The following is a 25,770-nucleotide window of genomic DNA, read 5'->3' as shown; positions in this document are numbered from 1 at the left end:
CGGTTCCGGGTAAGGTACCTGGTAAAGTGGGTCTAGAACCAGAAAACCAGGAAAAATTAAAGTGGTTCGGTTGAAACCGGGTAAAGTGGGTCTAGAACCGGAAAACCCGAGAAATCCGGAATTTTTTGGTAATTACTTAATGGTTGAACTTTGAAAATTTTCAACTTTGATATCCCAACTTCGGGGGATTGTAAGTCAATGAATATTAAACCAAAAATGACAAAATTATAGCCTAAAATCATGTAAAAGCTCTAAACTACACGTTGAAAAAAACCTCATGATAATCTGAATTCAAACGAATTAGATATGCATTTTTAAAATTTCACAAAATATAAAATAAAGCTGAAAAACAAAAAATTCACAACACTGATATCCCGACTTTGGGGGACTGCAAGTCAATGAATATGAAACCAAAAATGACAAAATTATAGTCTCATATCATGTATAAACCCTAAACTACACATTGTAAAAAACCTCAAGATAATCCGACTTCAAACGAATTAGATATGCAATTTTAAATTTTCACAAAATATAAGAATAAAGCTGAAAAATAGAAAATTCACAGCTTTGATATCCTGACTTTGGGGGACTGTAAGTCAATGAATATGAAATGAAAAATTACAAAATTATAGTCTAAAATCATGTACAAACTGTAGAGTACACTTTGGAAAAAACCGTATGCTATTCCTACTTCAAACGAATTAGATATGCATGTTTTAAAACATTCACATAATACAAAATAAAAAATCTAAAAAACATAAAATGTCCAAATTTGATATCCCGACTTTGAGGGAATTTAATTCAATGAATATTAACTTAAAATGACAAAATTATAGTCTAAAATCAAGTACAAACTATAAACTACATTTGGAAAAAACCTCATGTCAATCCGACTTCAAACGAATGAGATATGTATGTTTTAAACTTTTCATAGAAACCGTCTCCCGCCCCTAAAACCGAAACTGGTTCCTAACACGGTTCCCGTTCTTAACCCCAGTTTACCCTGACCCGAAACACAGATTACCTGAAACCCGGATAAAGCCATTCTTTAAACCCAGGACCCGGAGCGGTTTTACATATTACGGTTCTAACGATTCCGGTTCTGGTCCGGTTTTTCGGTTCTAAATCTCAACCCTAACAGTTGTGCGTCTATCACAGGTTTGGGAGCAGTTTCTTATGCAGTGGTGGCATGTGATTGCTTACGCTTAGAGGCAGCTGAAGCCTCACGAGGAGAATTACCCTACTCATTATTTGGAGTTGGGGGTCGTGGTGTTTTCCCTCAAAATTTGGCGACATTACCTCTATGGGGTCCGTTGTACTATCTACAAAAATCACAAGAGACTGACGTATTTGATGGATCAGCCGAATCTGAATATGAGGCAATGTAGATGGTTGGACGTGGTGAAGGATTATGATTGTAAGATCCTTTATCACCCGAGGAAAGCCAACGTGGTGGTCGATGCTTTCAGCCACAAGGCGGTCGCGACTCCGATCAGGGATATGTGTTTGAGGATAACAATGATTACCCCACTCTTAGAGCATATTCGAGTGGCTCAGGTGGAGGCTATGAAGGAAGAGCACTGAAAGAGTGAGCACATAGTAGGTTAGGTGGCTTCCTTTGATTATGATAGTCGGGGTTATTGACCTCCATCGGAGGGTGTGGGTTCTGTATTTGGGTGGTGCACGTCAGGTTTTGACGGAGGAGGCGCACAAGTTGAGATTCTGTATTCATCCCGGAGCAAAAAAGATGTATAGAGATCCCCGGATCGACTATTGGTGGCCATACATGAAGCGAGATGTAGCCTGGTATGTGGAGAGGTGCTTGACTTGCAGGAAAGTCAAGGTCGAGCATCAGTGACCTCACGTGAAAAATGGAGCCGTTGGGGGTTCCCGTTTGGAAATGGGAAGAGATTACGATGGATTTCATCACGAAGTTACCCCGAATGGCACACAAAGTGGATTCAATTTGGGTCATCATGGATCGATTGACTTAGAGCGCGCATTTCATTCCAATTCAGGAGAGTATTTCAGCGGAGAAGTTAGCAGATATCTATATTCGGGAGGTGGTGGCACGTCATGGGGTGTCGGTTTCTGTGATCTATGATAGAGATGTTCGGTTTACTTCCAGGTTTTGGAAGAGATTCCATGAGGAGTTAGGTACTCATCTGCATTTCAACACGACTTTCCACCCACAGACTGATGGACAGAGTGAACGGACTATCCAGACCTTGGAGGATATGCATCGGGCATGTGTTCTGGATATTGGTGGTAGTTGAGATACGTATCTTCCTTTGGCGGAATTTTCGTATGACAACAGTTATCAAGTCAACATTGATCGACCTCATTTTGATATGCTCCATGGGAGGAAGTGTAGGACCCCGATTTGTTGAGGAGAGGTCGGTCAGCGGGTCATGGGGAGTAACGAGGTGGTACTCAAGATGACGGAGTTGATTCAACAGGTTCGCAACAGACTTCAAACAACTCAGAGCTGACAGAAGAGTTATGCAAATAGACACCGATCGAACTTGGAATTCCATGTTGGGGACATCGTACTCGTGAAGGTGTCACCTTGGAAAGGTGTCATCCAATTCAGGAAGTGGGGCAAGCTGGCCCCATGTATATTGGTCCTTTCAGGGTATTAGCTCGGGTGGGCATGGTTGCGTATCCTTTGGATCTGCCATCGGAGCTCAGTCAATTTCATAGTACTTTTCACGTATCTCAGCTGCGAAAGTGTTTTGTTGATGATTCCACAGTGGTTCCTTTGGAGGATATTCAAGTGGATGACCGCCTGAATTACGTTGAGAGACCGGTGGCGAACCTTGACCGGAAGACGAAAACCTTGAGGAACAAGGTTGTGGGATTGGTGAAGGTGTAGTGGCTGCACCGAAATGGTTCCGGGTGGATGTGGGAGCCCGAGGACGAGATAAGGGAACATTACCCAAAGTTATTTGCGACAGCAGACTTCGAGCACGAAGTCTGATTCAAGTGGGGGAGAATTGTAACACACGATTCAAGGTAATTTTCATTTTTTACCCTTGGTGTGTAATTAGTTTGCAAGTTTGGTCCTTAGGGGGCATTTTTGCCATTTTCTGAAAAATAGGGTTACAATGGGCGTACTCCTCGTACGCTGGGCGTACACACCCAGGGGACAAACCCTAATATTTAGGGTTTGGACCCTATTTAAGCAACATTATGACCCATGATCCTTTCATTTCTCAGCCTCCATTACCCTTTGAGCCCCATTGCGAAACCCTAGCCCCTATTGAGAAGATTTGACCCTCTTTGTGTGTGTTTTAGTGTGTGCTGGTGAGATTTAATGAAGAAAAACATAGAAGAAGGAGCTTTGATCAAGGGAGAGCTTGTATATCCAGATTCTACTCATCATTTCCAGCTTCAGTGAGGTATAAAGTTTGGAACTTGCTCACTGTATGCTTACATCTAGTCTTTATGGAGTTTTGGTCATTTTGGTCCCATGAATGAGATCTAGTGGGAGTTCTTCCACTCCAGAAGTTAGGAGTTACTTCTCTTAATGGTTTTTGATGAACCATGCATGTGTTTGTGTCCATTTGGTGGAAGTAGAATGCTTAATCTAGGGTTTGGGATCATTTGATCCATTTAAAGGCTCCAAGTTAATGACTTTATGGGTTAACATTTTCCACAAGTCTTGGATCTGTAATTTGGACGTTTGGAATGCAAGCATTAAGTACTTAAGGAAAAGTGCTTAATGGTCGCGTACGCTGGGCGTATGCAAGTGTATGCTGTGTGTACGCATCCGAGTCCTCGATCATGCACACAGCCTAGTACGTCGGGTGTACGTCTGGTACGCGCATCGTACCAGGCCTGGTCTTGGGCTTTGTAGTTTGGGCTATTTTGGAGTTTTAGGGTTTTGGGCCTTGTTGGGAAACTAGTATTTCTGACTTTGACCCCATAATGGGCTTTGGGTATCATTTAGGAATTTGGGTCATATTGGGCTTTTGGTGCCATTGGGTTGGGCCTCAGTTATTGGGCCAAGTGAGGAAAGGGTAAAATGGTCTTTTACCGTGGGTGTTGGACAAATGAACTAGATTCCCAGTTATGGTTTATGGCCCAATTATTAATTGGGGTTTTATTTGATTGATTAGCGCGGAGATTTTCCGGTTCAGCAACCCAATCATTTGTTTGACTGACAGCAGACTGAGGTGAGTTTGATCACTATATTATAGGACACTAGGATATGTTATGTGCTTGTAGTCTTTGTGACTCCTGTTGTATGTGTTATATGCATGTGTGTCTGTTTGCTATATGTATGTGGGGTGAAATAGACCCGGTACAACCTTGTGTTGACATATGAGTTGAAATAGACTAGGGGGTGAAATAGACCCGGGGGTGAAATAGATTCGGTATGACCTTGGGCCGACACATGCGTTGAAATAGACTCAGGGGTGAAATAGACTCGGGGGTGAAATAGACCCGACACAACCTTGAGTTGGCAGATATATATGGTATGCGGTATTTTGGGGAACTCACTAAGCTTCGTGCTTACGATTTTCAGTTTATGTTTCAGGTACTTCCAGATCGAAGGAGAAGAGCTTGGGATGATCGCATCGCACACACCATGATTTTTCACTTATTTGACTCTGATGTTTTTGGGGTGATGGATTGACATACTCTGATTTACCTTTATGGTTTTATAAACATGTTTGGTTAATGGTTTATCAATTTCGAAAACAAAAAAAAATGGTTTTAAATTTTGGGACGTTACACATTCATACCCCATGCATGTCCTTGATGGGTTATGAGCATTACAACATTACTATGGTGTACATGCAACCCCATGCATGTCCTTCATTGGTTCCATATTAGTGTGCCGGTTAACCACACACGCTCCACTAACGACCAACAAGGTGTAATGTGCAATTTCATGGATTAGCACCAACTCCACATTTTTCCTAAAGTAACTAAGAGTTGGTAATTTATAAAAGTGTTTAGTTACTTTGTATTTCATTATACTTATAATGGAAGGTTGTGTCCTATCCTGCCCGTTCGGCTAACGACCATCCACTAGTCAAGGGTGCGGTGAGTAAGAGTGGATACCCAATGACGGTCATTTTACAGGCCGCTTCCTTAAACACCCCTTATAGACCATCTTTGTGAATGAGGCCTACTAACGGTAAGACTGACATTTACTCATACATATATAATATTAACCTTTTAATTTTATATAGTATAAGGGTGTATTTTATACTTTTAAAATACTAGGTGGTTTAATCTATTAATAAATTAGACTTTTAATTTGATTAACTTAAACCATATAATTATGGATTTATTAATTATCTCTTTTAATTAAACTCTTAATTAAATTAATAAAACCATAAGGGTGTAATTTGAACTTTTCAAAATACTAGGGTTCTAGAATTTAATATTTCAAAAATAATACCTTTTAATTGAATTTTAAATTCCAAAACTCGATGACAAATTTTGAAACCTTTCAAAATATTAGGGTTTAACTATTTAAATTTCAAAAACTAAAACTTTTAAGTTCAGATTTAAACTATAAAACCTAAAGGGTGTAAATTGAAACTTTTCAAACTTACTAGGTCAAATATTTGACTAATAATAATCCTATATTATCCATATTTAACCAAATCCATTAATTTTGATAAGGATAAACATTCCAAACATAAAAAATCGAATTTTGGCAAGAAAAACGAGTTTTGGAAGTAATCCTCAACAAAATCTGGCCAGAAAATTGAAAATCCCGGCACCAGACCCCTGGACTCGTCGAGTCCACTATGGAACTCGTCGATTAGGACCTACTCGTCGAGTCCATACATGGACTCGGCGAGTCAGCCAGTCATAAGCCAAAAATTTCAATTTTCTTGATCTTTGGTGGTTCACTTTTGCATCTATTCACTAGAAAATGACCTAGGCTCCGATACCACTGATGGGTTGTGAGCATTACAACATTCCTATGGTGTACATGCAACCCTAATTGCTTTGAACTAGGTTTTCTACTATGAACACAACAACATTGAATACCAAAGCATAAACCCTAGATCTAACATGCTATTATCGAAATTGACATAAGATTAGGGTTAGAAACATTACCTTGATTGTTATGTAGCAATAACAATCACAATCCTTCTTGATCTTGACTTCTGAAAGCTTAGTGCCTCAAATGTTGCACCTCTAATGGAGTCACGAACACCACTAGCAACAAGATGACTTAGGAGAAGGAGGAGGAGGCACAAAATCGTCCAGGGTTCCCTCTAGGGTTTCAAGTCATGATTTTAGGATGCCAGGGGTATCCTTATATAACTGAGGAATTAGGGTTTCACTCAAAGGGCTTATCTGGTTGCTTAGGCTCTAAGCAACCCACAAGATCCTTCCAGAATCTCCCCTTGGACGAAATCTTATGGGCTATCCATAAGGATTTCGTCCAACCCCTTTCCAAGGGTTCCTCAGCCCACAATACAATTATCTTATAATTACAATATTAGTCCCCCAAGTTTAATTAATCTCTTTTGACCACAAAAATAATTCTTAAATTAATTCTTGATCAATATTAATTCAACAATATGATTTCTCTTTTAATATATTATTCATATAATCGGGTCAAGTACATACCAAAATAGTTATGGGCTTAGATACCTAATCCAACAGTCCTTTCCCAAATTTAGGTCAAAAGATGCAATATGACTTAGGATTCAAGCAAGGTTTCCAAATCACCACCATTTCCTAGATCTATGACTATGAAATATAATGCTCTTAGGACATAGAGAAACCATAAAGTTGCAAACTTTATCTCTTCAACCCACATAAATCACCTCAAAGGAACCATACTATGACATAAAACCTAGATCTAAGGAGAAAGACATGAAAAGATGGAAACTTGATGACTTACAAAGGGTCCAGAAGATGCACACAAGTGAAAGGGAGGTTTGTTTGATGAATCAAGGCACAAACTCTTCTTCTTCTTCCTTCAAAACCACCAAGAACTTGCAAAATGATCACCAAAGCTTCAAAAAGGGTCAGGGTATGGACAAGGAATCATTTGAAGGTGGTGGAGGCTGCCTTAACTTCCTTTAAATATGGCTTAAAGTCTGGAAATTAGGGTTTGGCCCAAAATGGTCGCCACGACATGGCCACTTAGCGCCACGGCGTGGCACTCATTTAATATGCATGATCACGAACTAAATCGCCACGTCGTGGTCATGCCATCACCACGTCGTGGCCAACCAAGTTTTCATACATAAATAAAATTCATACCTCGAGATCCGGATGTTACATAATCAAACCTAAATACAAACAACAAAATCAGAGCATTCAATAGAAACCTATAAACTGAAAATCAACGAAATCAGAGCATTCATCAATGACAGTTTCGGGTGGTTGTTTGATGGCAACTTTAGGTGGTCAAATCTAGCATGCTTCAGGTGGCGAAGTCGATCAAGAGGTTTCATGTGAGATAAGAAACCAAAATCTTAAGAGCACTCAGGTGGTTTTCGTGGAAAGAGGATAGGAAAAAGAAAGTTTTTGAGGAGGAAAGTTTGACAGCGGTGTATTGGTGTTGAACTAAGTAGCTGGATCTGGAAATTGGTGATCACATCTAGAAATTAGTGGCGAGATCTGCAAAGGAGATGAAGGTGAAGATCAATGAGGCCGGGAAATACCGGTGGTGAGTGTTGACCGATGATGGTCGGTGATGTGACTGGAGGAGCAGATCAGAAGTGGTGATGGATGTCTCACTGACGTTGAGGAGATGAACAAGAGGGTAGGAGGGTCATGGTCTAATTTGTATCAACTCCAAACTACGATATGAACATCTTTTTGTTTGGTACAAGGGTTTGGTGCTTTAAGGGTTGTACATTATGCCTATTAATTATATATTAATAAAGATATAAACAAATGTTAAAAAAATAAAGAAAAAAAATCTCGTAACAGTAATTTGGTCATTTTAAGTCGATAAGGGACCAAATCTGAAACAAAAATAAATTCTAAGGATGGGCCGAATTAAATAAAAGGTTTATGGATCAAACGCATAGATTATCCCAAACCATAAGGACCATTTTTATCATTTACCTTAACGACATGAAATATAAAATAAGTGAGTGTGTCACTTAAAACTGTTAATGGCTAAGTCACATGGCCACATATTCAAAGCCAAAGCACTGGACCCTGATGCCAACCCATTCCCTACCATGTTAGCAATCTTTTAAAAAAAGATCATGCAATATTGTTTCATAAGTTATTGGTAATTGAAACATGGTAATATGTATAAGTAAAAGTAAAACATCATAATAAAAGTAAAAATATGACTTTTGTCATGTATATATTTAATTTTTAATTATTATTAAATATCTGTAATGTGATGGATATATAATGTTATAGCATTTATATTATAAATGTATGTTTAGTAAATTAAATTTTTTGTAATACAACACTTTTTGGAAAGAAGCCATAATATCAAGACGGATATCTAACTTCGTAAACAGTTATTTTAATTTAATGGAAATCCATCACATGTCTATCATTATAAACTAAAATGTCTTTTTTTCTAGCTTATCGCTAGCTTTTTACAATACATATAGTCGTTCAAAAAAAATTAAAAACAAAAAGAAAATATCAAACTACTGTGTAACCGTTTCGTAACGTTTTCTCCATATTTTGAGCAGTTTAATTTTCATCTTTTAACTTAATTCCAACACCAGTAAATCTTTTTTTTTTTTGGTCATAAATACTATTTAAATCTGTATAGAAGTTAAATAAGAAATGTGCCGGATCATTATTCGTTATTATATATATTTGAATAGAGTCGTGCCAAGTGGAAGCCATATCCTTTCATAATAGTGACAAATTTCATTACTAAAGTTAGTGAATAAACTTACGTGCATACAAAGGATCATAATGAATGGCATAAAGTTATACCGACCCATTAATTTTCACATTTTTAATGTTTATATTTTATTACATGAGAATAACAAGAAAAAGGTTCACGATAAGACTAACGGTTATGCGTCTGAGACTAATCCACTGGACAATGGCTACTACAACTGCTTAATGGGTGAGGATAAGAATTGACCATTTTGTAGATAAAATGAGAAGTGAAGAGAAATAACATAACGTTAACGCTTAGGTGTCAAACAAAAACAAAGAAATGATAGCAAATTCACACCTAGATGAGCATTTGGACCGGTGAACCGGACCGGACCGGACCGTTTTTTTGGACCCCCCGGCCGGTTCTCGGTTCTAGGAATCCATCAAAACCGGTCCGGTCCGGTCCGGTTTTTACCGGGTTTAGAACCGGTTGAACCCGATTTAAAAAAAAATTGTAATCTGTGAAATTTTTTAAACAACCATAACTCATTCGTTTTAAGTCGGATTGACACGCGGTTTTTTCCAACGTTTAATTTACAGTTTGTAGATGAATTTAGACTATAATTTTGTTGATTTTGGTATTATATTCAATGAGTTACAGTCTTTCAAAGTTGAGCTATCAAAGCTGAAAAATTTTAGTTTTTCAGCAATATTTTTAAAATTTTGTAATCTGTGAAAATGTTTAAACAACCATAACTCATTCGTTTTAAGTCGGATTGACGCGCAGTTTTTTCCAACGTTTAATTTACAATTTGTAGATTAATTTAGACTATAATTTTGTTGATTTTGGTATTATATTCAATAAGTTACAGTCTTTCAAAGTTGAGCTATCAAAACTGAAAATTTTCAGCTTTTCAACAAGATTTTTAAAATTTTGTAATCTGTGAAAATTTTTAAACAACCATAACTCATTCGTTTTAAGTCGAATTGACCTGCGGTTTTTTCCAACATTTAGTTTACAGTTTGTAGATAAATTTAGACAATAATTTTGTTGACTTTGGTATTATATTCAGTGAGTTACAATCCTTAAAAGTTAAGCTATCAAAGCTGAAATATTTCAACTTGTTAACTATTATTTTAGATTATAATTCTGAATTTTATGTATTTTTGACAAATAAATAATATGAAAGGGATCTTGGTCAACTTGATTTATATGTTAGTTGCTTTTATTTGGAAAATTAATTTTGCAAGTTATAATATTATAACATCAATGTAGATTAGTTATGCATGAAACGGAAACGTAATCATTTTTACAAGTTGTATCGTATCGAACCCAATAACATATTCGTTTTAACGAGTTCTATCAAACCCAAAAACTTATTTTAACGACTTGTAATCTATGCAGTTAAAGTTGTACCGGTCCAAACGGGTCCAAGAACCGGAAAACCCGGACCTGGACCCGGACCCGGACACGGACACGGACACGACTCATCCGGTCCAGTCCACGGTCCACAATATTCTCCATAACCGGTCCGGTCCAAGAGCCGGTCCGGTCCGGTTCGGTCCAAATGCTCACTCCGCCCACCGGCCTTGATTGTTATTTTTATTTTTATTTATTATTTTTTTTACAACAACTTTTGTTAATATTAAATAAAACTTAGTTATCATCGTACAACGATTGAGATGACAAATGAGCAATAAGTTGTGCCGCTAAACCTTTTTATATGGTAAAGTCAATTCTTTTGAAAACTATATTCATAGATCTAGAGAATATAATATTGTCATGCATGATCCGTTGTACTCTGTTAAGAAACTTCATCATATCCGACGCAAGGAAACCAAACATATCAATTGCAAATGGTATGAACATGTATTAATATTATATACACGATTTCTCATGTTTGATGACCTTGCATGTAACAGTTTTTTTCTTATTTATCTATATTTTTTTCATTTTGAAACAGTTTAATAGATATTTTATTTTTATTTATTATGAAATAACAAATTGTTATATAAGCGGGGGTGAATGTGGTGGCCCCTCAAGTAGTTTTGTAGCCAAGTATGGAGTATTGATTCTTTCTCATTTTTTCGTGGGTCGGGGTGTTTCAATTTCAACCCCTCATTCTAAATTCTAAAACACGCAATATTATATACATAAATTAAATTTAAATAATAATAATTATTTAATATAATAAATCAATATCTTTTTGCTAAATATTAATTTTTCATTCAATTTGATACGTGTCATTTTCTAAGAACTTTAGAGTAATTACTGAAATTTTTTTGTATACATCCTTATTAAACATCAAAATATCATATTTACTCGACTTAAAATCTAAATATGATGTCTATCCTTCTTAATCATTTAAAATATTATATTTTCCCGAATATGTTTTTAGTATTTTTTTTAATATTTTATAATCATTTTTTATATTTTGAAATCATTAAAAAAAAACAAAAAAAAATGGACCATATTGTCCTTGATCTTATGCACTTACTGCGATGAAATCTTAAGACGTGCGTCTTCATAAAAGTTAATCAATGCATTCCAACTCACCATAAACCACCAATGATACAAAGCATTGGAATTCAGATCAAGATGGTAAAATTAAGCATAGATCTGACACCTAATTATTTGGCTAATCTTTATAATACAAGTGGTGTACAGGTTACTCAATGTATGTTATGTATAAACTGTAGAAATTAATGTCAAATTTTCATTCAATTTGACACATGTTATTTTCTTAGAAATTTAGAGTAATTTATTAAGAGAATTTTGTATACGCCCTTATTAACGTCAAATATCATATATGGCTGACTTAAAATTTAAATATCATGTTTATCCTTCTTAATCATTTAAAATATTATATTTGCCCAAGTATGTTTTTTAGTATTTTTTTAATATTTTATAATCATTTTTCCTATTTTGAAATCGTTAAAATTAAAAAAACAAAAACAAAATGGATCATGTTGCCCATGCACTTACTGTGATGGAATCTTAACATGATCATCTTCTTAAAATTTAATCATTGCATTCCAACTCACCATAAACCATCGATGATATAGAGCATTAGAATTCATACCAGGATGAAATTACGCACACATCTAACACTTCATTATTTGGCTTTCTGGAAGGTCAAAATCTTGATAATACAAGTGGTGTGCACAGTTACCCCAGACATGTTCTTATACAAATTGTAGAAATTAATGGTGTCCCCCAACAGATATCACTTCAAAAATTCACTCGAAAAGTCGCAAGAATTTCATAACCCCAACATATCTATTAATATAGCTTTAATATCTTCAAGTTCTCACACAATATCTACCTTTGGTCATTCTCTTTTCACACTATTTTTTTGATGGTCATGAAAATTACATATCATTTCTCCATGCCTCATCCACAAGTTGGTCGGTCTTGTGGTTCCAACACGACTTCCAACCGTGAAATTAGGCTAAATGCTTCAGAGAAGCATATAAAAAGAAAAGGAAGATATTAAAGTTTCAAATGTAGCAAATCTTTCATGGAAGGAGGTCTTAGAAGAGGTAAGTAACACATTTATCTATAATTTAGGTCTTATATAACTTAATTGACCTAAATTGACTTCATTTAGAGGGACGACTTGACAACAGGATTAAGGAATGTGAATCTGAACCGTTGAACGACACGACACAAGTTTCAAACCTTATAAGAAAGTTTCCTTGATTCCAAGGAGAAAGCAAGATTGTGGGCACATCTACTCATAATGATGAAGATGATGGGTATGTGTGTGATATTAGATTCAAAAGGATAGAACGACAATAAGGTCAATTATTTTTTTATAATTATAATATTTTTTAAATATTAAAAAATATATAAAATATTAAAACACACACACACATATATATATATATATATATATATATATATATATATATATATATATATATATATATATATATATATATATGAAAAGTGAATATACCTTACAAAGTATTATGGGTGGAATTGGTACCGTACCAAGTTAATTTGTAACACTCCGTTTATTAAATAAATAAATAGACAATTCATGAATAATAGTAGCCCGAAAATCAATAATAATATAGCAAGGTATTAGTCTCAAAGGTTTATTGTTACAATTTTAGAAGTTGGGGGTTAAAAGTGTAAGTTTCGGAGTGGTTTGCAAATATTTATGAAGGCAGTGACTGCTTGGTAAATTATGGGGACTTAATTTCAAGAGATTTTTGGAGGTTGGGGGCTGAATGGTAAATATTGGATTAAAGTTGAAAAGATTTTATGGGGCCAGGGGCTAAAGTGTAAGTTTTGGGCTTAAGTTGAAAGAAAAAGGGGAAGGAGGAATCGAATCTGTCATTATGGGATACATTCATATGGGGCTCGGGGTATATAAGACCTGTCACCCGGTAACCCTAACCCTAACTCAAGAAGGCAGCCGCCATCATCGGAAGTCCTCTAACCGCCACCTTCTCGTAACCGACCACCACTCGACCACCGGTAGTCTAGCCGTTGGACGCCACTTCAGTGTTGCCGCCGGACGTTTTGGGCCGCCAAACGAACCACCGAGACGATCGCCGCCGCTTCCAGCTCTCTCGTTGCCACCTTGCACCACCGAAGCCACCACCACGAATCGGTGCATTGACTCTCGCTGTGAGCCGCTGATGCTGCCATTCCCAGCCGAAGACAGTACCACCGGACTTCCTCCATTCTTCTTCTCCTTCTTCAGCCGCCACCAAAGATGGAAGCCTCCAGCGTCGCAGTAGCGCTGCCGTTCCGTCGCTGCCGTCCCCCAAGCTTGAAGACCAGTTGTGGTGCGTGTTCCGGTTCGTGTATGTGTCCGTGTTTTAGTGGTTGGCATGTGTTTGTTAGCCGGTGACCAAGAAGAAGCACCATGGCGGCCAGCCATGGTGGCTGCCGTCGGTGATGCCACTGCTACCGTCGCCATATGCCACCAGGTGGGTGGTTGGGGTCGTTTTGCGAACATATAGTATGTTGGGTGTGGTTTCAATTGGCCGGAAAACTGAAAATAGCCACCACCACCACCGTGAGGTGGTGACTGCCACCATGTGCCACCGCCGGCCACCGCAAGGTGGCTGTGTGTGTGTTTATCTTAGCTTAGCTTAGTGTGTGTGTTATTTGAGATTGTGTATTGTAAAATTGTAATCGGGTAAGAATAATCAAAAGAGTACTCAAAACCACCACTGTAGGGTGGTGGCTGCCGCCTCCTACCGCCACCAGGCGCCGTGTTGGGTGGCGGTGTGCTTTGCATGTGTTTGGATTACTTTTGGGATGCTTGGAATCGATTGGAGTAGAACCCTAACCACCACCGTGAGGTGGTGGCCGCCGCCGTGAGCCGCTGTTGACCACCACTACCCGAGGTGGTAGTGGGTGGTGCCCGACTTAGGAAATCCCTAATTGTCCTAATGAAACGCTATTGGGCCTAAGGACTTAGCTTTTGGGCCTAATTGGGTTGTGAGAGGTTAGAAACCCTAATTAGGGTTTAGAAAACCCTAATTTTGGATATATGGATTTGGGTTGTCAGGACCCGCATTTTTAGATGACCGGATTGGGATTATGGATTAAGCCGACCACACTACATGATTGACCTAACAGATTGATGGACTTAATGGATTAAGTCCTTAGTGGGTTAAGTGGGAAACACTTAACCCTTTTCGTCATTTCATGTGAAAACCCTAATTGTGTTGGGTTTATAGTTGGGCCTTTCTGTTGGGCCTAATGTCTGGACTCTTAATGGGCCAACTATTGATAAGTAAATGGACTAGAATAATTGGATTGGGCTTCAGGATAAGGGCCCATTGGACAGGCTTGGGCCCAATTGGGAAAATTAGGCCATAGATGGGCCATAACTGGGCCTTGATGATTATGAGATATTGGACCATCAGAATGTCAAGTGTTGGACCAAGAATCAATGGTTGGGCCTTAAGGCATGGCCATGTAAAGGTTTGGCCCCAATTTGGAAAATTGGTCCATAGTTGGGCCTTGGTTCATTATTAGACTTTTGGGCCTTTGGATTGGGCCTTGGGCTTGAGTCAAGCTAAGTTAGGGGTAAAGTAGTCTTTTACCCCAAGAATGGACTTATGGATATGTGTTGGGGACCCAATTATTAATTGGGTGTGATTTTGATGTTGACAGATTCGGGAATCTGTCATCCAGCAGCTAGGGTTTTGTCAGCGGGACTTCAGCAGTGTGAGGTGAGTCCTCTTCCAGTAGGAACGGATGCCGGCCCGTTTAGATGTTAGTAGTTCCGGACTACGGTCCGATGTCGGGGCGGTCCCGAGAAGAGTATATGTATGCTTGATGTCTTTGTAATTCATGCATGTTATGTGTTATGTGTTCCGGGCTTCGATATGATGTCGGGGTAAGCCCGATGCATGTTAGCTTATATGTTATGTGTTCCGAGCTTCGGTCCGATGCCGGGGTAAGCCCGATGCATGTTAGCTTATATGTTATGTGTTATGTGTTCCGGGCTTCGGTCTGATGCCGGGGTAAGCCTGATGTATGTTATATGCTTATGTTATGTGCTTATGTTATATCATATGTTGTATGCCAGGGCAAGCCCGATGAAAGTTATATGCCTATGTTATTTGTTTATGATGTGTTGTATGTATGTCGGGGCAAGCCCGATGTCGGACGGGGTCCGATGCCCGATGCGATCGGATGCCAGGCAGGGCCCGATGCCGGGTTTGTCCCGATGCAGCTGGGCGTGACCCAAGGTTATGTTATATGTTATGTATATGATATGTGGTAGTTTGGGGAGACTCACTAAGCTTCATGGTTACGGTTTTCAGTTTTGGTTTCAGGTATTTCCACTAGCAAAAGGAAGGGCTCGGGATGATCGCATGGCACACACCACAGTTTTCTAGCCTGGAAGATTTACTCTGATATTTGATATGAGATTTTGATATGTTGACAGATATTACTATATTTTGAAATACATGGTTTATGATTTTATATGATGATGATGATGTTTATGGTATTATTAATGATTTAAAAACGAAATTTTTGGACCGTATTTTTGGGATGTTTCATAATTCTTTCAAACTGTGTACCGTACCAATTATAGTTGGTAAATGAATTTAGCTACCAGTACCGTACCAAGTATACTTGGTACCAACTAATTTGGTTGGTGCATATTGGTATTTGTAACACCCGGTTTTGAAAGTGTTCGATTGTGTCTTCGGAGGCCAAGGGTATAAGCGTAATCTGATGATCCGGTCTTTATGGGTCTCAGGTTTTATTTGGCAGGTTTTAAGGCTTGGAGTGTAGGGATTCATGCCACCTTTTCGTAGATATAAAGTTCATCGGAAACGGACTTAGAACGTAGAAGTTATAGTACTTCGAAGTTGTTGGCAGAATTGGTCCCTGAATGGAAAAGTTTGCTTTTCAGCCCATGCATGCAAGGTGGCAGCTAGGAGAGTACGCCCAGCGTAAGCTGGGGTACGCCCAGCGTAGAGGGGTTAAGTGATCGCGGATGCCTTAGGCGTATGCCCAGCGTACAGGAAGTACGCCCATCGTACATCCAGAGTCCAGAAACCCTAATTTTAGGGCATGCCACTATATAAAGAACATAATGGCTCAAACCCTAGCCTCCTTATCCGTCCCCCAACCTCAGAAAAACCCTAGAACGCCTCATCCCTTCATTCTTGTGAGGTCTTGACCTTGGGAAGCTCATTTTGGTGGTGTAAACTTGGAATAGTAAAAGGAGAAGTTGGCAAGGAAGAACTTGGGGAGTTGGAGCTCATAGATCTGGAATACCATCAGCATTTGGAACACTTTTGAGGTATAAAGTTCATAACTTTACTTAAGAATGTTTAGATCTAGTGTAGTGTAGTTTTGGAGTTATTTTGGTCCCAAGAATGGACCTTTATGATGAAATCTCGTTTGTGAGCTTAGGGTTGCCACCCTCAGAGCTAAAAGGGTTCCATAAGCAGTAAAGTCTCCATCTTGAGTGTCTTAATGGGTTCATGCATGACATAGCCATCTTTATGGAAGTAGATTATCTTTTTTTGGAATTTGGACTTGTTGAGGCAAGTTAAGTCACCAAGTCAGTGACTTTATGGATTAAGACATGGAAAAGGACCTGGATCTGTGTTTATAGCTTCTAAATCCGCGTATTAAGCACTTTATGGAAAAAGGACTTAACAGGGGAGTACGCTGAGCGTACGTGTAGTTACGCCCAACGTAAGCATCCTTTGGCCTTTACGCTTAGCGTACATTGGAGTACGCCCAACGTACTCATCAGGTTTGGGATTTGTGCATTTTGGGCCTCAGTTTGGGCCATGTAGTGGACTTTGGGTCCTTGGGCCTTCATGGGCCATCAGGAGTCAGATAATATAGGACAATGAAATAGTTGGGCTTAGAGTAAGGCCCAATAGAGGGATTAGGCCCAATTTAGCAAATTGGGCCATTAGTGGGCCACTAGTGGTCTTGGGAAGCTTACATAGTGTTGGGCCTTAGTTTTGGGCCTTAAATATGGACCAAGTTGGTCTAGGGGTAGAATGGTCATTTCACCCCCAGAAGGGTTATTGTATTGGACTAAGAATTATGGTATGGGACGCAGTTGCTAATTGGGTATAATGATCGGTATTGATGGTTCAGGAAGTGGTTGGGTCAGCAGTTAAGGATAGTTGGTATATTTGTTTTGTAGAGGTGTGTGGCTTGAGTATGTGATAATATGCGGTAGAGGTAGCCTTATGGCTAACGGTAGAGATAGCCTTGGGGCTAACGGTAGAGATAGCCTTTGGGGCTGACGGTAGAGATAGCCTTTGTGGCTAATGGTAGAGATAGCTTGATAGCTAATTGATATGTGACATGTAGTAGAGGTAGCTTTTGTAGCTAATTGATCTGTATTATGTGGTAGAGGTAGCTTCTATAGCTAATTGATATGTGGTATGCGGTAGAGATAACTTTTACGGCTAATATGATATGTGTTATGTGGATTATGTGTGGGGTATGCTCTAGGGGAATCACTAAGCTTTGTGCTTACAGGTTTGTTATTGGTTTCAGGTACTTCAGACCCCAAGGGCAAGGGCAAGGCGTGATGGCGCGGCGTGCACTCTCTCATTGACATTTTATGGGACACTCTGATGTTTGGAATAAAAGTTGTATTTGAGTTATGTTTTGAAAACAATTAAACTAGATTTCTTAATGTATGGGAAAATGTTTACTTATTCTAAAATGAAAATTTTACTCTGAAAATTGGGTCGTTACAGTATTGGTATAAACAAAAAACTTAAACTAATATATGTATTTGAAGAGTTTGACTTGATAAACCATGAAAGGCTTCACGTTATAATCATCACCCAATTGTTAGAAAGTTTTCCAAACTTAGGAAACAAAACAAACAAAAAACCGCAATGGGTGTGCTAACCAATTTAAACCATTTATATTGTGTTAATCTAGTATCACCGATAACATACTGTTAAAACAATAATAAGTATAAAGAGAATTATGAATCAATGTGTTAGTTTACTAATTCCAAGACTTGTTAGTTATTATAATAAAAACATGAAGATATCATAATTTCTTTATATTTATTAGTTTATATATATATATATATATATATATATATATATATATATACGAGTTGTTTGGTACGTTACAACCATGGTATTCAAAGTTTTATACTGTTGTCGTACCAAGACTACTTAATTTGTATGATATTACCAACCATGGTATTACCAACCAAACATATTGGCAACCAAACAAGTTGGCTACCGTTTTTATTGATTCGGTTGGTACTATGTTGGTTGGTTCTCCGAGGAACATATTTGCTAGCCCTACAAAGTATATAAGCTTAGGTACCCAAACCCACCATACTACGTCGTTTTTGTATCATATATGCATTGTACTCGTCCAAAGTTGTTAAAATTCAACTCCTAACTTGATTACTTTGGAAGTTTTTTTAGAAATTTCTCCATTAACTTACTCTTACATATTTTTCATTTGCAACTATATATATATATATATATATATATATATATATATATATATATATATATATATAGTCTGGTAAGTGTTCGACAGAAAGATGTGATTTAAGAGGAAGATAATAGTGAAATTTCAAAAATCTTGAAAGTAAATCAAGTTAGGGATGAAGTTTAAGAACTTTGGACGATTAAAATGCATTAATGATACACAAAAACAACGTTGCATGATAGGTTTGGGTACCTAAGCTTATATACCGTGTAGGGTATATTAACTTCTATCTATCTCTCTCTCTCTCTCTCTCTCTCTATATATATATATATATATATATATATATATATATATATATGTGTGTGTGTGTGTGTGTGTGTGTGTGATGACGTACCCTATGTCGATTCGTCATGGCGCAACTAGCAAGACATCAACTAATCCAGCAAGACAGCTGCTGGTCCGACGAGACAGTAGAAAAGAATAGATGAACGGCGATGCCTAGCTAGTTGTACAGGTCAGGTAAAGGATTCACCAAGATGAGATCCTTACTAGCTAGATAGAAAGATTGCACAACCTTAGCAACAAGCCATTTCCGTCTAGGTAGGAACTTCTTGTTCCCCACGCATGGCTACCGGTTGCCGTATAGAGGGAGACATCAGCATAAATGTGCACGGGCCATTCGTAATTATTCCATATGCACCAATCAGAATAGGAGAAGTATAATACATAGACAGATGGACCAATCAGAGGTTGGTACTCCAAATACCGTTATAATGGTCCCCCCCATCTATACGAAACCCTAACTATAAAAGAGGAATGACGTATCCATAAGAAGTAGAGTTTTCCTACTCCCTTCTCTGTAGATACTCATATTATCTTCTCCTAAGACTAACTAGACCGTCAGAGCACCCTCCTGGGACCTCCTCCTAGCGCGCGACTGACGTATGACTTGATTGTAGCTACAGGTTCCCGGCGTGGATCTCTTTTCTAGTGGTGTATCTCACCCGCGAAACGACGCTACAACATTGGTGTCATCCCTTGTGTGCTAAATAGAACAAAAAATCACACAACAATATTACACATATGATGGTTATTGAGGAAGTAATAGAGCTCGTACGAGGAAGTGGAACTAATAGAAGCACGATTCGTCAGATGCAACCGCTGGAACATCCCGTTGTAACGACACCTCAGTCGGCATCACACCAGACAGCCACTATGACAGTGTCATCGTAACAGCCAAGCACAATTGGGGGATTGGGCTAGACGAATGCATCAACACCACCACTTTTCGCTCCGATACCCAGAGCACAAACCTCTGGCTACAATATGACCAATGTCACAACTATCCAAGTACAGTAGTATTGGGGGGTGTATGTTTCTAAATTCTCATAAAAATGTTCCAATGCCATCATTCATGGTAACGATACCATAAATATCTAGCATGCAGAACATTATAATACCACCAACGCAGAGTACATCATTATATACACAAAGCACAACCCTACTAATGACACCATTGATTTCCAACAACATGCATGGAAATCCCTACATACCACCTCATGGTACCACAACGACTTTACCGCAAGTTCCCTTTAAACCACCATATATCCCTCCAAACTCCGTACATGCCTTTCCAAGCTCCATATATTCCTTTCCAAATGCCATATGTGCCTTCACAACACCAATACACAACACAACTTGAGATGGGAAGAAGTATTGTCTCACCCTTCACGACAGATCTTTTGAACCACGACATCCCAAACACATCCAAATTGCCTACACTAAAAACTTATAGTGGCACCACAGACCCAGACAATCACATTGACACATACGAGTGGACTACGACGTCTTTGAAGCTATACGAGCGATTCTAGTGTACATATTGTTGGGTTTTGAGCATTCTAACACTCCTAAGGTGTACATGCAACCCTAATAACCTTGGATCTATGTTTTCTCTAAAATACATGCAAATAATAATTTCCAAGGTTTACATCCTAACTAGCATGGCATGAAGAACTAGAATCATAAAACACTAGAAGAATTGCATACCTTTTGATAGTGATTGATTGCTTGGAGTTTGAGAGCCTAGCACCAATAATGTGAATGCCTCAAGTGGAATCACAAATCACCACAAACCTTGGAACCTTGAGAAAATAATATATGTGCTCTAGAAATTAGGCCACCACTCTTGTTCACACACAACTAGTGTCATTTCAAGCATCATAAGCTCCTTTATATAGTGTGGAGGATTAGGGTTACATCCATGTAAACCCTAATACCCATTACTCTTCCTTTCCAAGGATCCATGGGTTAAAAGCTCCATGGACTATCCATGGATTCCCATGCATGCCAAGCCCATTCCAAATGAGTATTAGCCCACACTACATAAAATACAAGAGCCCATATTTAATTAGTCACCTTTTTGATCACCAAATTAATTCTAAATTAATTTATGACCAATACTAATTAAATAATATGATTTAATATTAATATATTATAACTTATAATATATTAATAAAGCATGAACATACTATTCTCAAAAGATTATCCAAACAAATTGTTCGGGTGAAGTGCAACCCAAATGGACCATGCCGGGTCGGGTCAAGTACATCTCAAATATTGTTATGGACTTAGACACCTTATCCAACAGTCTCCCACTTGGATGAGTCTAATAACATATTTGCAGATATGACTTCAGGAACCAACCGACAATCGTAGCTCTCAAACCCTGTTGAACTATGAATCGCCATTTTAGATAAGTGATCATATAATCCTCTGCTCTCATGATATCAGCCGGACAAATACATGGAACAATGTCTTACTTATTGTCCAGCAGTTTGTTTCCCGATTTCCGATTTGTTTGACAAAGAACTTAATCGAACACATCAATTTAGTTCTGACCGGGCCCGGTACATAGGTCAAAACAAAATCATCGAGGGGCCCAAATATCACTTCTAATCCTCCAAGGACTATAAGGAACAGATAAACTTCGACTCATATACTTGTTTCTACTACTTGTTGAATTATACACAAAGGCACGTTTTATAACATCAAGTTACTGATGCGTTTACGTGCAATCAATGCACAACCAACTCATAGGTAACAACTCATATCTCTAGGTTTGAAGACTTATATGATATTACCGTCTCACGATATGTAACATCCCAAAATTCAAGCCCAAAAATTTCATTTTTGATTAATTAATTCATAAAACATTTATTAGAAAATATTGTATAAACACGTCCTCTCAAAAAACCAAGTATCATGTTTGAAACCCACAACATAAACGAATGTCATATCATAGTACAATCCCAGAGAACACCATGCGGAAAATCATGTGTGTGTGTGTGATGCCATTCTACGCCGCCGGCTCCTTCCCCTTAGACGAAGAGGTACCTGAAACCAAAACTGAAACTGTAAGCACAAAGCTTAGTGAGTTCCCCCATCATACCATATACCATACAATATCATCGGTATCTTTCAACCGGTAACCATTCATCGGTATCTTTCAACCGGTAATCATTCATCGGTATCTTTCAACCGGTAACCATTCATCGGTATCTTTCAACCGGTAACTGGGGACTATTCCACCCCTTACCACTAACATACGATACAAGATATAAGCATACAGTCAGGCATATCCGGGTACTGACCTACCCCTCGGTCCTAAGGACCACTATCAGGGAAACTATCCTTATCATGCACGTAACATATCATACAGATATAACTCATAACCAAACCAAGATAATTATCACAAAGACAATCATCTTCTAAATACTCCTCATTGGTGGGCCGGCATTGTGGCCGTAGACCCACCCCTACTGGAAGGTAACTCACCTCGTACAAGTGGCTGCTGATAATCTGTGCGGGAAACCTCCGTCCGCTGCTGCTCCGGAAATCCTCCGGCTACAAACCCCATAAACACTCAGTTAGAAACTGATCTCTATACTTAGGGTAAAATGACCATTTACCCCCAACCAAGTCAAGTCAAAGTCAAAGTCAACTTCCAGTTGACCCGACTCGCCGAGTTGGGCCGTCAACTCGCAGAGTCCCTCACTCTCTACTCGTCCTCATCCGTGACCCTACTCGTCGAGTTGGGCTGTCAACTCAACGAGTTCTTCTCTCATTCGAACGCCCCATGAAAACTCATCCGACTCGCCGAGTTGATGAACAACTCGTCGAGTTGGCCTTTATCTGATGAACCAGATCTGTCCTCAACTCGCCGAGTTGATGAACAACTCGCCGAGTTCTAAGGAGATTGCCTTGGACTCGCCGAGTCCGTTCATGCACTCGCCGAGTCCCATGAACTTCCAGCACAATGGCTTAGTCCAGAACATTGGGTCACTCCCTAGGACCCCCTTAAAACCTTTCCACACTCAACTGGGTTCTTTTGACCCTCAACAGAAAGGGCAAAACCCTTAGACTCGCCGAGTCCAAGAATGGACTCGCCGAGTCGGTCTCATCCCCTCACTAAAACTTCGATTTCAGATGAACAACACTTGACCAAATGATAGATCCCAACCCCTGGACTCGATCTAGCACGTAAAGTTACAAACTTTACGTGCATGCATGGGACATTAGAGCTTAAAAGGCTCTAAAATGGTTCTTTTGTTGCATGGGGCCTTCCTTGGGTGTAAAAGCAACCTAGATCTGACTTGTGACTCATAAAACGACATGATACAGAAGCCCAAACCCCCAACGATGTTTGCAAACATGGTTGGCCACCAAAAATGGCTTATAAAAGCCCTAAATCACCTCAAAGAGGGATCTAACAAATGAATGAGCAAGGTTCAGACTTTATACCTTCCAAAGACTGCAAATGATGAACCAAACTCGAATCCTTCAGTCCCCTCTTGATCCTTCTATGCTCTTCCTTCTTCCTTGAGGTCAAAACTCACAAGAATCACTCAAAAAGTCTTAGATCTTCTCAAAAACGGCTAGGGTTTGATATGAGGGGTTTCTGGAAGCATAAAGGGGCGATGGGGGCTGCATAAGGTTGTTTAAATAGGGTGCAAACCCTCAGATTAGGGTTTTTGTCCAAACTGAGGCTACTCGCCGAGTCCGGGACCCGACTCGGCGAGTCCGCGACTTAAACCCCGTGCCCCTTCCCGCTCCTACTCGGCGAGTCGAGCCTTTGACTCGCCGAGTCCAAGGCCAAACATGCGAAATACTCAGAGATTTAAATAAAAGAATACGTACCAAGAACCAGGTGCTACAAATCTCCCCCACTTATTTTAGACTTCGTCCTCGAAGTCTGCTGCTTGCTCCTGAAACAGCTTGGGGTAATGCATCATCATCTCATCCATCGGCTCCCAAGTCCACTCCGACCCCTTCTGGTGCTGCCATTGCACCTTCACTAGTTCCACTCTCTTGTTCCTCAGATCCTTCGACTTCCGGTCGAGGATCGCTACAGGCCGCTCGATGTAATTCAGGCTGTCATCAACCTGAATGTCCTCCAAAGGCACCACTGCGGTGTCGTCCACCAGGCACTTCCTTAGTTGCGAAACATGGAAAGTGCTGTGTATCTGACTGAGCTCGGCTGGCAAATCCAACTTATATGCCACCTTGCCCACCCGGGCTAGTACCCTGAACGGTCCAATGTATCTGGGGCCTAACTTGCCCCGCTTCCTGAATCGGATGACACCTTCCCAAGGCGACACCTTCAGGAGAACCATATCCCCGACCTGGAACTCCAAGTCTGATCGACGCTTGTCGGCATAACTTTTCTGCCGACTCTGAGCAGTCTGAAGCCTGCTCCGAGCCTGCTGAATCCTCTCGGTCGTCTCGAGCACCACTTCGGTGCTCCCCATCACTCTCTGTCCAACCTCGCCCCAACATATCGGGGTCCTGCACTTCCTCCCATACAACATCTCGAAGGGAGGACGGTCGATACTCGCATGATAGCTATTATTATACGAGAATTCTGCCAACGGAAGGTAGGTATCCCAGCTACCTCCAAAGTCTAAAACACACGCCCGCAGCATGTCCTCCAGAGTCTGAATGGTCCGCTCGCTCTGGCCATCTGTTTGCGGGTGATAGGCGGTGCTAAAATGCAGACGAGTACCCAGCTCGTCATGAAACTTCTTCCAGAACCTGGAAGTGAATCGCACATCCCTATCCGAAATCACCGAAACTGGCACTCCGTGCCGCGCCACCACCTTTCTGATGTAGATATCGGCCAATTTCTCGGCCGAGATGCCCTCCTGAATCGGGATAAAGTGGGCGCTCTTGGTCAATCGATCGACGATGACCCATATAGAATCCACTCCCCGTGCGGTCCTGGGAAGCTTGGTGATAAAATCCATCGTGATGTCTTCCCATTTCCTCAGCGGGATATCCAACGGCTGCATCTTGCCGTGTGGCCTCTGGTGCTCGGCCTTGACCTTCCTGCAGGTCAAGCGCCGCTCAACGTACCATGCTACATCCCGCTTCATGCAGGGCCACCAATAGTCCAGACGAAGATCCCTATACATCTTCGTTGCCCCTGGATGAATGGAGAATCGGGATTTGTGCGCCTCCTCCATCAGAACCTGGCGCACGCCTCCGAGGTATGGAACCCACACCCTGCGGTGTAATGTCAATAATCCCCTGCTGTCATAGTCGAAGGAGGAAACCTGACCCACTATACGCTCACTCTTCCGATGTTCCTCCTTCATGGCCTCCTGCTGGGCCTCCCGAATCCGCTCCAAAAGCGGAGTCACCACTGTCATCCGCATGCAGATACCTCTGATCGGTGCCGCCTTGCGGCTAAGCGCATCGGCCACCACGTTGGCCTTCCCCGGATGGTAAAGGATCTCGCAGTCATAATCCTTTACCACATCAAGCCACCGACGCTGCCTCATGTTCAGATTTGGCTGGTCCATGAGGTACCTCAAGCTCTTGTGGTCCGTGTAAATCGTACAACGAACCCCATAGAGGTAATGTCGCCAAATCTTGAGGGCGAACACAACAGCCCCTAATTCCAAATCATGCGTCGAGTAGTTTGCCTCGTGAGGCTTCAGCTGCCTCGACGCGTAGGCGATGACGTGCCCTCTCTGCATCAA

General features: G+C 40.0%; 1 long non-coding RNA gene across 1 annotated transcript; it reads left to right on the top strand.

Annotated features, from left to right (window-relative positions):
- The first annotated feature begins 11,911 nt into the window (after nt 1–11,911).
- Nucleotides 11,912–15,716, top strand: LOC145125845 (uncharacterized). Its single transcript, XR_013716175.1, has 3 exons — nt 11,912–12,339; nt 12,427–12,555; nt 15,610–15,716. It is a non-coding gene; the product is annotated as an uncharacterized LOC145125845 (long non-coding RNA).
- The last annotated feature ends 10,054 nt before the right edge of the window (nt 15,717–25,770 follow it).

Source organism: Lactuca virosa, chromosome 7 (assembly GCF_052849685.1).
Source record: "Lactuca virosa cultivar CGN04683 chromosome 7, Lactuca_virosa_CGN04683_v6, whole genome shotgun sequence".
In the NCBI taxonomy this organism is placed as follows: Eukaryota; Viridiplantae; Streptophyta; class Magnoliopsida; order Asterales; family Asteraceae; genus Lactuca; species Lactuca virosa.
The sequence above is the reverse complement of the archived record's forward strand: the minus strand, read 5'-3'. Positions and strand labels throughout refer to the sequence as shown.